This window comes from Pseudopipra pipra, chromosome 13, assembly GCF_036250125.1.
Source record: "Pseudopipra pipra isolate bDixPip1 chromosome 13, bDixPip1.hap1, whole genome shotgun sequence".
Lineage (NCBI taxonomy): Eukaryota > Metazoa > Chordata > Aves > Passeriformes > Pipridae > Pseudopipra > Pseudopipra pipra.
Window position 1 is genome coordinate 16,246,818 of NC_087561.1, and position 17,787 is coordinate 16,264,604.

General features: G+C 40.4%; 1 long non-coding RNA gene across 1 annotated transcript; it reads left to right on the plus strand.

Annotated features, from left to right (window-relative positions):
- Positions 1–2,630: 2,630 nt before the first annotated feature.
- LOC135421202 (uncharacterized) lies at positions 2,631–16,725 on the plus strand. The gene is made up of 4 exons (XR_010433901.1): positions 2,631–2,706; positions 8,859–8,986; positions 11,367–11,473; positions 16,411–16,725. It is a non-coding gene; the product is annotated as an uncharacterized LOC135421202 (long non-coding RNA).
- Positions 16,726–17,787: the final 1,062 nt, after the last annotated feature.

Genomic DNA, 17,787 nt, shown 5'->3' on the forward strand with positions numbered 1-17,787 from the left:
TTGCATGTCTTGCTGGCACATAAATGGAATTTGGCTGGTATGGAAAGTCTGGTAATGTACAGAGCAGCATCAAAGCTGGAATTCAAAATCCACCCCCTAGAATTCAACAAGGCTTAAATGATGGAAACTAAACTGCTGGGGGTTGTCTAGTGTGTGGTACAGTAAATTTATTTTTAATTTCTGTGGTAGTTCTATGGAATCTAAAAAATGGTTGATTTCTTACGGGAAAAGTTACCAAGAACTGAGTTTTAACTGTGTCCTTGATAAATGGGATTTTTTGTGGCTCTTCATTTCAGAAGATGTAGTGAGGACTTCACAGTGATGTCAAATTATGAACAAGTGAGCTCACGAACAAATCCCCCCTGCCCAGCTGGTAAGGGGAGGCTTCTTGATCTCACAGTTTGGTTAAGGAGGAAAAAGATCTTGAATTTGAGTGTAGCATCCTATAAAGGTCCTGAGGGACAGCAAAATCATAAAATCTGCATGGAATAAGCAGATTGAACCATTCAGCTTGAGGCAAGTCACTGTTCTTCCATTCCTGTGGCTGGGCCTGTGCAGTGAATTGCTTCAGGTGGAATTATCCTGAAGTCTCACTCCAAGAAGGCAAATTCATAACCTGGCTAAGAGTGATCACTGGGCCAAAAAACTCTGCACAGTTTAAAACACTAAAGAAAAAGACATTAAACACGTCCCTGAGATCAGATGTGTGAGAACTCTGGAACCCCAGGCTCTGGCACATGTTTGTTCCACATGTCTGTCAGCTCAGAATGTGGTTCTTATGACATGTCAGTAAGGACATGTCATTTAAGTGTTGATTTTGGGGGAATAAACATTTGAAAGTGAACAGGCTTGCTACTTGCAAAGTATGTTTGAATGACAGCTGTTCTGTTTTCCTAAATTTCAACAGGAAAACTGGCTTGAAGTGTTCAGGAGCTAAATCTGTCAGCTTTCTGATACAAAGGAAATTTTGCAGGGCTGGAGCACTGACAGAAGTGGGGGTGGAAGCACAGTGGCAGAACAAAAATCAGAAACAAATACAGCTTTACTTTACATGCTTACCATATTTTAGAACCCAAGGCAGGGGTACTTTAAGGCCACTGCTAGTAAAAAATATTTTTTAAAGGGCTGTGGGAGTGTTATTTGCCTTCCCCAGCACATCCAGGAGCAGTCAGAGCCAAGGCAGAGCTGGGATGTGAGGCAGAGGCAGCACAGCTGGGGCTGTGCATCCTCAGGGGGAACCCCCCTGCATCCTGCACTTGCCATGAGTTTATTGCTCTTGGGAATAAATGATAATGATGATGAGCCCCTCACCAGGCTCAAACTCTCAGTATCTGGTGCACGGTTAGAAATTAATAATGCTTTGGGTATCACGTCTTTGTTTCTGCAACTGCTGCTAATGAAAGCTCTCCGTGTGCAGGTTTTATTTAAATCCTCCTTTTCTTTTGATCTCGCTGTCAGCATTTGAAGCTGACTGATATTTATCACTGTGTGCTCACTGCCTGCCCTGCTTTCCCTGGTCCATACCCCATGGCCCTCTTGCTTAATGCTGAACTGGCAAAGATGCTGCCAAGCATCAGACAGGCTGATGAGGGCTGACTAATGACTTAGGCTGGGTTCTGATCCTGAAGCTTTGGCCATCTTGGCTGAGGTGTTTTTGTGCTTTGATTTGCTCTGCGAGAGGTAAGGGGTGTTAAACCCAAAAACCCCTCTTAGTGTGGAGCAGATACTGAGTCAGCTTAGCTAGGCTGAGCTTAGTGTTCGGGGAGCATTCAGTGATCCATCCTGGAGGCCTGGAGCGAGTCAAATAAGTAGTTCAATTCATGGTTTACAGTGCATTTCTCCCTCTCGTGGGTTATTCATGTGAAAAGTGGCCATATTTTACTGTCAGTACCATTTGAAAAGGAATAGTGCTCGTTTCAGTATAAATGAGAGCAAAGTGTTACCATAAGACAAATTTGTGACGAGTGTTCTTCTGTTGGTACAGATGGCATCTGTGTATTTTTATCACTATAAATCACTCACAGTTGGGAGTCATACTTAGTCCAATATCTTGCTTTATGTTTATTGACATAATCACAGTTTTAGAGACGATATTAATCAGTTCTTTGGAAACATTTGGATTGGTAGATGAAAAAACATATTTATTTTGAGAAAGCAAATGTTGCAATTAATTTCCACATATTTATACATTTGTGAATAATAAACAAACTATATTGCAAAGCAGTGAATTGGTACGTTGAAATATTGATTTGTAAGCCTTGTTTTTCTCATACAATATGCAAGTGAATGATAAAATAGGACTTCTCTGGTACCAGGAAATGCACTGGGGAGAGTTACCTACATTTAAATGCAAACTGTATTTTTTCATGAGTTTGTCTGACTTGTACTATAACATGTACATAAAATGGACTATGAATGCCTGTAAATGATGCTGGAAATGTTCCACATCACAACAGGAATGGGCTGTGGGCTGTGCTCCCCTGTGCTCTGTGTCTTTGCAGAATGGTAAAGAGGGAGCAGGTTCACTCCAAGCTTTGCAAACGAAGCCTGAAGAAAAACAAAAAGAATAATTTCTTCATTCTCTCAAATGAAGAACATTTAATTTGTCCCCTGCTTTCCATAGGCTGTGTGAGGAAAGTGGGCCTGCATATCCAACAGATGTGTGGTGATGCCAACTGGTTGTATAACCTCTGTGACCTGACCAAGGTAAACTACTTCTTACTCGCCCACTGTTTTTTTCATAATTAATGCAGTTTTCCTTTTCTGAACCTCAGCAATTACCCAGTTGAATTCACTTTTAAAGACTGGTATTCAAACTATGAAATACTTAAATTCAGCTAAGATGTAGCCAGATAATTTTGCACCAGTAACACTCATTGAAAACCAGAAGAAAATGTGTGTTTCTATAGGCAGACACACCCAACCTAACCAGTTTCAAATTTGTACACACTTGCATTGGCAAATTGAAGCTTGCTTTGCTCAACTGAAGCATGAGTCATAAAGATATCAAAGAAAATAACATCCAAAATTCCACCTGAAGAGTAACACATAATTATAAAATTGGTTGACTCAAAGCAACAGCCTTCTTCATAAGCAGAATTATCTTCAATGACCTTCTATCTAGATGTGCCTTCACAAAGGGCAGCACTCACTGTCCCTGTGCATGGGAACCCTCTGAGCAGAATTATTCCAAAAAGCCAGGATGGCTTTGGCACTGCTGGGGTGCAGGAACGTGGGAGGTGGGCTTTTAGTTTGTTTGTTGTTCCAGTAGTACATATATCAACTGGAATGTAGTGTTAGTTACTCTGGAGAGCAAGACATTTTTAGCTGTGGCATAAGATCTACTCAGAAAGAATTCCCTGTCTTCACTGGATTGGTGAGGGAATGGAACAGGGAAAATTCTTCACCTAATTTTTTCTTAGGGGAGTAATTCCATGGACTCCAGAGCAGTTACTCAGTATTTAGTGCCACGTCCCTGAGGTCACAACGTGCCCCCTCGGATCTGAGAACACTCAGAGGACAGTGGTGAGAAGATCAGCACCAGGAGGCTGTGATGGGGAGAAAGGAGTGTTGCAGAAAACAATTTGCCTAAGCTATTTTATAAATTCGTATTTACACATACATACATTTATATTTACATATTTACACATCATAGGAGAGGGACATCAAAAGTCCCCCAGCTGAAGCCGCTGTGATGAGCTGGATCAGCTTTGCCTGGAGCCTGTTACGTGAGAAGGGGTAGTTTACCACTGGGACTTGGAATTCTGCACTTCACAACACAGTGCAGGCAGCAGATAGAAAGGTTTTACCTTGAATAACCTGGAGTTCATAACAGAACTCGAGAAGAAAAAGCTTCATCCCCTACAAACACATTTTCCTATCAAGTGAGGATCTCTGCTGTCTTACCATTCTAATGATGGATCTGTCACACCTACCAGCTGGCACACTCAAATAGGGGGGTTTTCTGTGGGACTGGCTGATAATACTTTACATATTGAGGTGTTGTTAATGTTTAGAATAAATCTGGCTGTATTAAACGTACAGCATTAGCCATGTTCATAAACAGAAATTCATGCTATTAAGAGATAATTGGGTGTATTTGTAATTAAGTAACATTCTCTAGTGAAATGACACACGTTATACTTCCTATATTAGTTCAAATGTCATTAATATTAAAATACAAGGCAGACTTCTTTCAAAGTAACACCAGAAAAATTTTCATTTTAAAAAATGAGATGCACGATGGGGTTATTTTCCTGTGTAGCTTTCTGTATCCACAGAGTCTGGAAGGAAGAGCTGGAGCTGTAAGAGCTCAGAACTGAGGTACTACTTTGCAATTCTTCTGGAATTTCTCTGTGGAAAATTAAATGTCAAACATGTCTGCAATGCCCTCAGAATCACAGTGACCTCAGGAAGGAACTTTTCATTTACTTCCTCCTCCTTCCCCTTTATCAGTCAGTACAAGATACCAGCATTCACTAACTTCTTGTACAATCTTTATTAATGTCATGATGTAACAGCAAACACAAAACCCTATGGGAACTCCATATGAAAAGACTGTATAATTATTTCTTGCACTTGATTATAAGTGTATAGCAAGATTAAAGAAAAAATATTTAATTCACACATATAAAATATTGCTGGAGTTACAAACTGGAAATTATCAGATATGAGAAAGCAGAAGCAGTTTCCCCACATGTGCAGGAATGCCCTGGGTGAGTTGACGAGGCAGATTGTGTAGTTTTTCCACCAAATTTTGTAAGACTGCTTTGTAAGATCTCTGCCATCTGCACCTCATTTCAGTGGGACCAGCTGTGCTGGTGTTTCTTTGACCACATCCAGTTATAACTGCAAAATTCATCTTTTAGGCTTTTGGATTTCATCTAAAACAAGATTTGTAAAGAAAAAAAGTATAAAATGGCAAACTGCAACAGCAGATCCTGCCCTGCCTGTGGCTCTGCACTTCAGATGCAGTGGCTTTACAAGTCATATTCTGGCTCAGCTCCAGAATAAATTGGAATGAAAATCCAAAAATCCCATCAGAATTCCTTTTATCTGAGTTCCTATGGTGTATGTGTAGCAACAGGTTATACAATGGCATGTAAGCAAAAGATTAGATAGTATTGAAGCAAGGTTTTACAAATGTCTCAGACATCACACATGAAAGAGATATTTAACAGATGGGATTAAAAGTATTCATAAGTATTACAATGATTTAAAAATTCTTCTTGATAACTTGCTGCCTTGAATAAAAGAATGCATGAACAGAAAATTACTGGCATGTATTTACAATTTTTATTGAGAAAATAGTTGTTTAGATGTTTGACGTCAAAAAAATATAAAATATTGTGTACGAAATGGTATTAAAGTCTGTGTGCAAAGTACATCAGAGTAATTCTAATAACTAAACCTTTCTCCTTCTAATAATTAAAACGTTCAACTCCACTCTTCTGTTTAAATAAAATGTTATTTCTGTAAAGATTTTTCTCCCTGCAGGTACTAAGACCGTCCTAATCATTTATCTTGACACAGCACTTAGATTAAAACCTATAATGATCTGTTGTTTGTTGGGATTATAACCAAGTTTTACAGTTCATATTTGTGTACATAGGCTCAGCTGCTGGGGTGCTGTGACTCCGTTGGCAGGTGAGGACCACGGTTGTTCCTACATCTTGTCTGTGGTTTTACACAAGTATTTTCAAATGCAAATGCCTGACATTAACTAATCTTGGCCTAATCTTCAGCCCTAGTGCCTTGACACCCCTGCTGCAGCAGGGAATATGCAGTAGTTTTAAATGTCCTTTTACTGGCTTGGAATATTATATGTTTCTTTTCTACAGAAGCTCCAAAGTGCAGCCTGTGTTCATGTAATTCCTCTGGCATTAGCTGCTGAAGAAAGGGAATTTATCAGATGGAATGGTTAATCCGGGGACTGGTTTATGTGTTTGATAATGCAACTTGTTCTGCAGTGGCTGTGGACAGGTTGCAGCTTGCCTATAATTATAGATCATATAAACACATTACAGCAGGAGTTTCTATAGGCACAGTTCCAGGAACAATCCGGGTTTGTTCTAAATAACAAATATAGCAGCAGTGCAAAGTGTGGGAAACAGCACATCCCATCCAGTGCAAATGCTCCTGTGCTGGGGCTCCCATTTGGCTGCTGTGCACAGGAGAATAGAGGAAAAAAATTAATTAATTGGGGATTGTTAGGAAGCAGTTGGAAGTAATTGTTTTGCCAAATTAGGGGCCTTGAAGATAAGACCAAGTTCGCAGGAAAATTCCTTCCTGTCACAGTTTGGCAGGAATATGTGGAATATGTGGAGGTTAATTGGCTGTTCTTTAAAATAATTTTAAAAAGCTTTTTTTTTTTTTTTTTTTTTGAGAAAGCACCTCCTTCCTGCCAGGCACTGTCCCTGCCCAATTCCTGCTGCAGGTACATCCAAGGGAGGGATGGACACGTGTGAAGAATGTGCAGAAGCATTTTTGGTTGGTGACACGGACCAAGCTGGGAAATTCTTGCGGCTCCTCCTGACTGCATTCCTCTATTTATCCTGAGAGGGAATTTTCTCCGTGGGAGGGTAGCTCCTGGAATTCAGGCAGTAGCTTTTGTTGCATCTCTGCACTCAAAACTAATGATTTCTTCTAACAATTCTTCTCTGTAACCGTTTTTATCCTCATGGAATATGGTTGGAACATAACGGACACCTGGCTTTTCCAAGGACTCCTCGGAACAGCCTTTCCTAACCAGCAGTAAGGATATCACTGGTGTTTTTTGTGCTGGGTGGAAGTGGCTCTCTGAAAAATAAACATACAAAACCTCACAACAAAAGAAATTGGCTTCAAATAACCAGCTATTACATGTGCTGGAAGAATTGGGAATGCGTGAGGAAAAGATACAAAACCCACAGGAGGGACTGCTGAGGTCCATCAACTCACCTTTCTTTTTCACCCCAAATACCTCAAAACCTGCACTTTTTGGAGGTTTTGATTGGGTTTGTGGGTTTTTTTTGTTATTGTTGGTTTTGTTTGGTTGTTTTTTTTGTTTGATTTTTGTTTGGTTGGGGTTTTTTTCCCCCTTTTTTTTACATTTCTGTCGCATTTTTATTGTTTTAAAGTTTTACTCAAAAGGTCTGAGGATAGGTTTAAAACGCCCATTCACTGAAGGACAGTTTATAGAATTCCTGTGCTACACAAGTAATTAATGGATTTATCTAACTCAGTTTCTTAGGTGGGAAAGGAAAGTGGTGTAAAAATCAGAGAATAAAAGTGAAGAATCTTATTCAGGGTCTGCAGCTGCAGTAGTATTTATGAGTTGTAGTGAATCAATCATTTGCCCTTACTTGCTCTGCCTCCTGTAATGTGGTGCAAAATGACAATTTCTAATGAATGTGTCCTGACTAAAAAGAGAAAATTATTTCCAATCTTTATAGGGATAACCAAGTGCAATATAATGGCAGAAGATAGTTGTTGTTTCACTTGATGAGGAGGAACCGTGGGATTCTTTGCAAAGTTTCTCTTTAAAGAAAGAAATTTATCAGGAGATGCTCCAAGAAAATATTTTGGACAGTCTTTATGCTCTGGAGCGACTTGTCTGTAACAACTTCTAGAAGCACTGGCCATGGGATCTTGGCTAGTTCTCATGACTTTGGTGATGATGCTTATCATTCTTATTACTATTATTATTTTTATGTAGCTGATCAAATGTCATAACACTTGGAAATTAGTGTCCTGTTTAATTACAATAGAGGGACAGCTGTTAGGTGTAGTGATGACTGGTCTTTATTTCACTGCCTTTGAAGTTTAACTCCACCCTACAAAGCACCTTCTTCCTGATTTCTACCCAGAATTCCCCCTGTAAAATGCTTGCACAAGACTGATGTTTGTTGCCATCGACTCAAAACAACACCAGGGCTACAAACCAAAACTTGGTTTGAGTCTGAGCCACCGTGAAGTTGCCTCGTCACTTATCTGTGCCAATGCTTTGGGTAAGATAATTCTGTAACACCCATTTCTGCTCTGATCTGTAAGGAAAGTTACACAGCCTGGCCTGTGCTTTTCCAGTGTTATATGACTAGAAACATTTGAATTATGAAACTGAATTACATACGCTTATTTTATTAAAATTAGCCAGATCACTTATGTTCAACACTATATTATTTTGTAATTTTTCTGTATTTTATCTTCATGGCAATTTCTGCCAGCTCACTCACTTTCCCTCTGTGTTGTATTTTGCCCAGTTATTGGCCCAGTGAGTAGTGACAAAGCTACTTCCAATTCAAGAACTTGTTTTCAAAGTTTGCTCATATTACAGAAATCCCAGAATCAGGTAACTTCTAGAAATTACAGCACAAACTTGATCTCAGTGAGAGAAGTAAGGTGCAGAACATAGAACACAACCCATCATTTGTGAAGTTAAGGAAAAAAGGTTGAAGATTCTCAAAATTATGTTTTATTGTTTGTCTAAAATTACTACACAGGGTAAAAACCATCCCCATTCCAATGATGCCGTGGGTTTGAGTTGCTGTGTGAGACTGTTACTCGCAGTCTTTGGAGGCAACAAACTTGGTGTTCTTGCAACAAATTCTAAATTCTCTCCTGTAATAATTTATAAAAGCAATTATGACAGCCTGATGACCCTTATTTTGCAGAGAAGCTTCCCCATCTCTGGAAGTGTCCAAGGCCAGGTTGGACAGGGCTTGTAGAAACCTGGGCTAGTGGAAGGTGTCCCTGCCCATGGCAGGGGGTGGAGTGGGATGAGCTTTAAGGTCCCTTCCAGCCCAAACTGTTCTGTGGTTCTATGAAAGTTCTGACTCTTAAATCTGAAATGAAATGTTGTGTTCTTTCCCATTTTGAAGGCAGAGGTTGGAGTAAAACACTGCTTTGATGCCACGAATGGGCCCCTGCTGGGTTTTGGTAACAAAGGTGGTGGTTCCTGGATTAACAGTCCCATGGAGGTCTCTCCCCACAGGAAGGGAACATCCAGGTAATCAGATAACCTGTCCCCTGCAACTGAGCTCCCAAACACCCTGTCTGGCCTAAGGGCAGTTTGTAACTTCTTGAGCAAACCCAAACACCTTCCAGGCCAAATGCAAGATTTGGGGATTCTTTTGAGCACTTTTGCAACCCCTGACTAATTCTAGCTGCGTGTGTTTGGTTTGCCCAAAGAGGAGAGCCTGCCAAGACTGATTTCTCTGTCTGGTGCTCTGTCAGGTATTTCTAGAGAGTCTGTTTTGGTTTGGGGTTTTTTAAGTGGAAATTTCTTTGAGATTATTAAATGTGATGTCTTACAGTCTTTGCGAGAGGAAATGGCGTTTTTCTTTCTGTTTACCCCAAACAGTTCTAGAAATAATGGTCTTAAATGGCAGCAAGGGAAGTTTAAGACGAACTTGAGGAAAATACTCTGATGACAACAGTTAAGCTGTGCAATAAATTGTCTACAGAGGTTATGCTGTTGCCAGAAAGGGATTGACAAACTTTAAGATGCATTTAGGTGCAGCTGATCCTGCCTTGGCACGAGCACACGTGTGACAGGACCTCTCGAGGTCCTTCCACCTTTCATTGTCAGTGAATTAAGAAAAGAAATAAAGCTTGTCTCATTCCTTTCCAGCCTCAGAGAGGCTGGATTAGATTCCTTTCCTTTCCTTGTCAGAAGTTATGACCCTGACATGCTTTTAATCTGTTGGTTTCTTGGTTTATCACCTCTTCAGTTTGTGTGGCTGGAGGAGCAGGTTTTGTGACAATCCATGACAGAGACTGTCCTGGTGCTTTGTAGCTCTCTTTCACTTTTCTTCCAAGACTGACAAAGGATTTACAGCATGAATGGAATTATAACGGGCATTCTTACATGCTTGAGAAGCCATAGTCATAAAATACACACCAACAAATGCAAGCCCACACAGAAATATTGAAGGACAGAGGTGAGAGTTGCGTTCCCAAAATCCTGTCCCTCAAACAGGACACAGTGGGGAAAAAAAACCCACCAAAGTGTTGTCCCTAGGGAGCTATACTGCATTTTTCCCTTGAAATATCTGTCATAGGCAAATTCAGAGTTTGTCATTTCACCTCTGAAATCCTAATCTGTGAAGCCAGGACAGTTTTTCCAGGTGCAAGGGTGTCTGACTCACTGGGAGGGGGGAATGGTGGTGAAGCTCATTTGCCAGAGCTCTCTCGTGTCCGAAATCCCAGAATGAAATTCTTTGCACGTGTTTATGCATTCAGTGAAATCAGAGGTCTTGGTACTGTGTTTACTGAACAGCTTTTCTGAGATATAAATACCAGCACATTCTGGTGGGTTTCTAACAAACAGAATGGTCTGCTCAGCCCCAATATGGTCCTGTGTTAGAGCAGATTGGATGGTACCCTTCCACGATGGGAAATGCATTTCAATCCCATCCAATGGCAGGGATGGTTTATAAATTTAGAGAGGCTGTGGGTGTAGAGGAGCTGATTGTGTAGCATTATTCCTTACGTGCCTTATATCAAGTTTTGGCTCCTGTCCTGTTCAGTGATTGCACATTAGCATTCTTCTTGATCTTTGGTGCGTGATGCTTCCTGCAGGACTGGTTTGAACTAGTCCTCCTGCTTCAAGAAGATTCTTTCTTCTGCTCCTGTCATTAGAAAAACTTATTATTGATAGTTGATGATTTTCCAGAACTCTTCCCAGTTCCTAAAACTCCAGACTGGATCCTTAGAGCCCAGCCATGTCTCTGGAACAGCGTTGATAGGTGGAGAGATGGATGGATGGATGGACTGATGGAGCATTTAGGAAAGGCTCCTGATGGTCACCTTCTACTTTGGCCACGGGTAGAAGGTTCTTGTGGGTCTTTCTGGCTGATCAGTTGGGTTGGCAGCTGAGTTGTAATTAAAATAATGAGGCAATTACTAAGTTGAGTTCTAGAAGTGATAGTGGGAATTGCACTGACCACAGAATTAGTAGCTTGTGAGGAACACAGTTCTCTCTCTCCACTCTCACTGTCTGCAAAGCACCTGCCTCTTTCTACCACACTGAGTTTATTCTAACCCTGTGCTCTCTGGTGTAAAACACTTTTTTTTCCACTTTGAGACTAATCTTCCTTAGAGACAGAGAAATTGGGCTGCAAGGAATGGGGAAACATCTTTTCTGATGCAGTTAAATGGTGGTGGTGGTCATTGCTGTTAGTATTATTAAGCCAGATTTTTAGCAGTAGCTTTAACATATGATAAGAATAGCTGAGAAGTGAATGGAGCCAGGTATGGTACAAACCATCCCCAAGGACAAACACCTAGTGAATGAAATTTGCCACCTCTTATTTATCCTTCTGTTTTTAATCTAAAAAAAGAAAATCCAATATTCTTATCTTAAAATGATAAATCTTGTTTTTCAGGTGGTGTGAATTAGCATGGAAGACCAATGCAGTGGAAGTAAAATGCCAATTTCCATTGCAAAGGAGGTAAAAATGTCTCAAGTTGATTACCTACAACAGCCTCCCAAGTAAGGACCGTTCTCCTTATGAGTGTTACCAAATATCTCATGTTGCCTTCAAGATTTTATGCAAACAGGGTAGTCTTAAAACAGCCTCTTTAAAAGTTTTTAAGCCTCTCTTAATTTGCCTTAAAGCCTGAAGCTGTTTATGACTGAAGATCCCAGCCTGTTCATTGGTCTAACAGCAAGAGGAAGTGGGGAAGTTACCTAATATTGATGATAATTCCAAGATATTTGTATCAATTTGTGTAGGTCAGTGACTGAAGGGACTAAATAAGAGTGAAAATGTTGCTGCCAACTCCAGCTGCCTTAAGGTCACTTCTTTCAGCACTGTGGACAGAACAAAGGTCTAACACAACCCTTCACTCAAGAGAAGCAGTTTAACTCTTGGTGAGTAAATTGTCTGTGTAACAGATAAATTGAGATGGAAAATGTGTCTTCCTGAGCACTGAAATGTGCTCCAGGCAGAACAGAACTGCTAAGTGCTCCAGAACCTGCTGCTGTCTGAGCAGTTGGTAGGAAGGGATTGTGTTATTCCATTGTTTTAGGACAAAAGAAACCGAGTCTTAAAGCAGATTCTTTAGAACTGAACTAATGCAGCAACAGTACATCAGGCAGAGGCTTGTTTTGTGTCTCTGTGTCGGTAAACTTGCTTTTTAGCATGTGAATACCTGAGAAATTATGCAAGTGGAGACTATTCTTGACAAATATAATAATGGACAAATAAAAATAGCTGTAAAAGAACAGTTATGAGTGAACCAGGCAGCTGAAAGCAGAGCAGGGAAGCTGAAGTGTTACCTGTGTGTCAATAAGGTAATGCAGGAAAATGCAATCTGGTGGTGTTTAAATGCATCTTTGTCAAATGGAAAAATGTTTGAGGAAACAGTAAATAATCTGATATAAACACAAAAGCACCAGCTAATTCAGATTGAAGTCACAGCACGAAATGTTGGTATTGTGCCCACGTAGATTCCCAAACCTACATAAATCATCAGCAGTCCCACAACAGGGAACCTCTCCAGAGTGCTGCTGGCTTAGAACACCAACATCCAGGGATGAGGGGAAACTGCTCATTTGTTAAGCTGCTGCAAATGAGGAAAGGGAAGGCAATTAGTGAAAGCCAAGACTCTTTAATCTCTCACTGCTCTACGGACTTTGTTCTTACTCTGTGGCTTTTATATACACTCTGTGTGTCTAGACCTACCTTGGAGGAAGGTGCAAAGTGTAACTTACTCCTAATAAACAAGTAATGCTCCACATCACCTTATCATGATCCTCCAGATCACCAAAGGGTGTTTTAAAACGTCATTTACAGCCCAGCTGAATGGGGTTGTCTGAGCCAGGAGGAAATTTATGTAGCTGACAGAAGTGTTATCAGATTGAGAGGTTAAAACTAGAAAGGGCTTTGAGTCAGTGACAATACTGCCCAAAATGGTGAGGTGTGTGTTACCCCACATGTACCAGCTGATTCCTGAAATGTTGATGAGGGGGAAATCCTGAAGGAGAGAATCTTGCAGGGTGGATGTTTGTGCTTCCCAAAGCTCCTTTCCAACACTGGGTACGTTCCTGGCTCGGGGCAGTGGCTGGTTTTGCCAGCAGCATTGGACAGGGGGGCTTTGCTGTGGTACAATTAATTATTGTATCCTAGTTTGCCCCTAGAGGGGCAAAGCAGACTGGGCAGCTGCTGTGCTTCCAGTGGGTACCAGCAAAGCAAGGGTGAGAATAGACAGTGGAACTGGGTCAAAATAAAAATGCCTTCCTCAAAAAAACCCCAGCAGTCGTGGGTTTAAACTGCAGTCGTTCTAACTGTGAAATTGAAATTAAAATCAAAATACGTATTTAACTGGAACGGTTTGATTTTGACTTTTTTCCAACTTGAAATGTAAATAGTGGTTATAAAATAGAGTGTAACAGCACATTCTGTCCCTATCAGCACAAGGATCTCACTTTTGGAAGAATAAGTTAAAACTTGTCAGGTGGCTTGTGGGTTTAAAAAAAAGAAATCCCAAACACACCACAAATCATACAACACAATCAGGAAACCGAATATTCATGGCTTTACATGAGGCTCCCCTCTGAATTCCTTCTTGTGCTAAAAGGTTTTAAAAGATAACACAAACTTTTGTGCTCAAGTGGGTGATAAAAGCCTTAAATGGGAGCTCTCATAACCAAAACTCCGAGTCCCATTTAAAAGAACTGTTTCATGTTTACTCTGCCAAGTTGCTGATGGTGCATAAAGTTGTTCTCTTAATAATGAGCTGGGTAGAGGAACGCCCAGCACCCAAAAATGTGTTACCTCCTCGGAGATCTACATTTTAATCAGCTGATGAAACAGATGTGGGAGGATTGTCAGGAGCTCTGGCTCTGAAATCCCAGAGAAGCAACCACAGATCTAGGGGGGGGGGAAATTATCAAATTATTCTGCTTTCTGTCTGCCCAGTAAGAAACAAATCAGAAATGTAAACTTTCTCAGAAGTGAAAGTCCTAATTTAAGGAGTCAAATTGAATATTTTATTTTAAATTAAATTCTGCACAATGTTTTACTTTATCAAAACCAAAAACTCAGTAAATGCATCCGTAACATGGAAACTTTTCCATGTTGCATAAAGACTGCACTCACAGAAAATTGAAATGTCAGGTATAAATTATAGGAATATAGCAGAACTTCGGTCACTCACAGGTAGAAGAACTATGGAAAACCCCTTAAATTTCACGACAGAAAGATATATGTTACAGTATATAATATATTTAGCCAAATAATCTGGTGTAGAAGAGAGGACAAGGTGTTCCAGTCCCCCTGTCTGGCTGCTATGATTGTTAGTAGTTACTAGTGGCCCAGTAGCATGAAGCAGGTTAAACCATCCCTATTTCTATTCCAGTTTCTGTGCCCAGATTGCTCAAAATATTTTGTTCTAATCTTTGTATATCCAGAATATGCACTGAGCAAAGATTTCCTCGTTACACTTGTTATTTTAAATTCCAATCACCTGGCCATAGAAATCTTACAGCAGTTGAATAATATGGAGATGATGATGAATCAGAAATTAGGTATATCTTAAGCCATTCTTTTGTCTTGATAAGTTTTTGGGTGGAAAAATAGTCTATAAAATCTATAGTAGATTTTATTTACAGAACTTGCTTCTAATAATTTTATATTCTAACCACTTTTCTGTGTTACTTGCTTAATGATTTCAGATTTTCTTTAAAGACAGACCAGCTGTTTGTACAACGCATTTTAATCATGTCCAACTCAGAGCAAAGATAAACAAATACCCAAATACCTGCCTTGTTTTCCTAAAGAAATGCAAAGTACCAGCCTTTATTTTAGTGTGTCCCAATCGCAGCTCCTTTATCTCCTTTAATAAAGAGGATTGTTCCTCAGGGAGTCTGTCCAGGAGAGGGAAATGCAAATTGTTGCTTTGGAACTGAACTTCTTTCCTGCTCTTTGGTCATAATGAATGTAATATCTTGGCGTGAACCCTGAAATATCTGAGTGCTCAGATCAGCTGCTGTGTTCACATGTCTGCAGGCCCTGTCCTTTATCAGCTTGCTCGGAGCATCCCTGAACTAGAAATTAGACCTGACAGCATAATAGAGACACCACTGCTGGCAGCTCAGAGGGCTTCTGCAGTGTCATGAAGAAAGTTTAACATCATCTTTTTATTTAGTACTAAGCCTTATCATTGGGTAAAATCTTATCTTTATCATACAATGTTATCTTCCTGAGGTTTTTTTTTTCCCCAGTCAATATTTGGTAAATGATAACTGGCAGTGTTTTATTAAACTGAGGTTTTCAAAGCTCCTTAGGATGCTGAATAAGGTCTTTAATGGGTGGGAGAAAAGTTGCTCAGCGAGGGTTTTTTTCTGTTTGATCACCAATCTCCTGCGTAGGATCAATTATTTGACACCAAGCAAACTGACTGTTAAAGAACCTCAGTAATTCAAACAGGAAAATGGTTAGAAAAAAGCAGTGACTTCTGCTTCAGGGTAAGGACAGCAGGGTATTGTTTCACTTCATAGAATGATATATTTTTGAGTAGCTGAAGGTCCTGACAGCCCTCACAGTGTCCTTATGAAACAAAGTCATTTTATTCCATCTTGGAATAAAATGTACTGTTGTTATAGTATAATACAAAGTTTATTTTTCCTCTCTACTGGTACAGCAAAAGTAGAAGGAGTGTATTTGCATGTTCCTTGACAATTTTAATCATCCTAGTTATTAATCAATAGATACAATTTTTAAGTCTAGATTTCTTTGTATTTTCCAGTGATTTCTCTTTCTTTTTGAAGTGTATAAACTTCAACTGATATCACAATTTATTACAAGGAATATATTAATGGGATAAGAGAGTTTTCCTTCAAACTTTATGGTCTGATAATGAGTTAATGCCATCAAGGTAAATAATAGTCTTTAAGCCATACCCTAAACTCTGTTCAACCCTAATTTTCTTACCACTGAATGTATAAAGAGAATTAAAATTCTGAAATCACATAAGAAACATTTCAGATCCAATCCTGCTGCCTGTATTGTGAGTTATCTTGTTAAAATACATTTCTAAACAAAATATAAATGATACAGCAGATAAGAGGTCATTATAGGGGAGTACACAGTGATGCTTGTGTGGAACATAGGAAATGATGGGCTCTGAGCAGCCTGTTGCTGCTCCAGTGCAGGACTCTGTGGTCAGGACAGATAATTCCAGGGAAACACCAGTTTAGGAGCAGTCAAAAAAAGCAAACCAAATATTAGAAGCTGTTAAGAAAACAATAGAGAACAAAAAGGTAAACATCATTGAACCATTGTGTAAATCCATGATTTTTCACCACCTGGAATACTGGTCAAGGGTCTATTAGAGCAGGAAAAGGGTCATGAAAAGGACATTAATCACCCACTATATGGAATAACATATCTGTGTAGAAGATTGAATAGGGCTGTTCATTTCTAGACTGGAAGAGAGAGGACTTAATGGAGAAATTATGAAGTTGTCTGGAAGAACTGAACTAGGTAGTCAGGATCAAAAGGAGGTTCTTCAGTGGCAGATCTGCTGGAATTCCAGGGGACTGTGTGGGTGCCAAAAGTTTACATGAATACAAGGAGTGTAATGGGCAAGGCCATATATGTGAGACCAGAAGTTACTGGTGAGAAAAAACCGTATTGTCCTTATGAAATATCCAGAGCTGAAAATAATTAATGAGTGGGAAAGTACTGAGAGAGAAGTGTTGCAGTGGCTCTTCCTCTTGGGACAGACTTTTTGGAATATACTGATGGTTCTTCAGCACCTGCTTCTGCTTGAGCTCTGGGTGGTGTCTTGATCTGAATTGATAGAGCTGTTCTTATTTTTTTAATTAAAATATAAATAGCCAACTACTGCTGTCCTAAAACAATTCAAGGTATTCCCACTATGTGCTTTTTAATTTTTTTTCTTGTGGGAAATAAAGTATGCTGTCATTGCAGAGGCATGAACCAGAAGGGCAAAGGATCAGGCAGTATGAAAAACAACTTGTCATCCTTTCTCTCAGCATTCCCTACCCTGCAATTCCCGTGGAAAGGTGGCAGATGGGGGTCCAGGTGCCACAGAGCCAACACTCCAACACTAGCTGGGTGTTCCCAGCCAGACCTTTGCTCTGTACTCGTCTGGTGTTTCCCTTTCCCCACTCACCTCCTGCTGGCTCCTCTAAATCCCCTCTACCCCAGGGTGGACCCCAGAAAGCACAATCTGCTTATCCAAACAGCTCCAGAGAAGTCAAGGTCATGAAGCCTGACCTGCAAACAGGGAGATGTGGCCATCACCAAGTCATTTTTGCTATGAACACACAGCTTTTTAAAAATCAATGGTGTACTTGTGATTAGAGCAGCAAGTTCTAGACATCTGCTCTCATGTCTGGAAATGCCTACAGGCATTGCTGGTGCTCAGCTTTAGCTGGGACCAGAGCAGAGCCCTGTAGCCAGACTGTCCCAGCCATTTGGAAGGGGTAGAGAGGCATCTTCCTGCTTTGATTCCCTCTCTGCCAGGTGTTGTCCCACTATCAGCACGGCCTGATACGGACAGTTCAGGGTTAAGAGGTTAATAGGGATGAAGTGGGTGCACTGGGCTATCTGGATCAGGTTAGTAGGGACACAGTGGGTGCACTGGGCTATCTGGATCAGGTTAGTAGGGACACAGTGGGTGCACTGGGCTATCTGGATCAGTGACTTCAGACAGGCACCTTCCACCAAACCTCAGGTGCACTGATGGCTCTGCCTTCAAGGGGAGGATCACAAAAACAAAGCCTCTGCTCACCAGCTGGTTCTGCCTTCACTTCCATCTCTCAAGCCTTCCTTT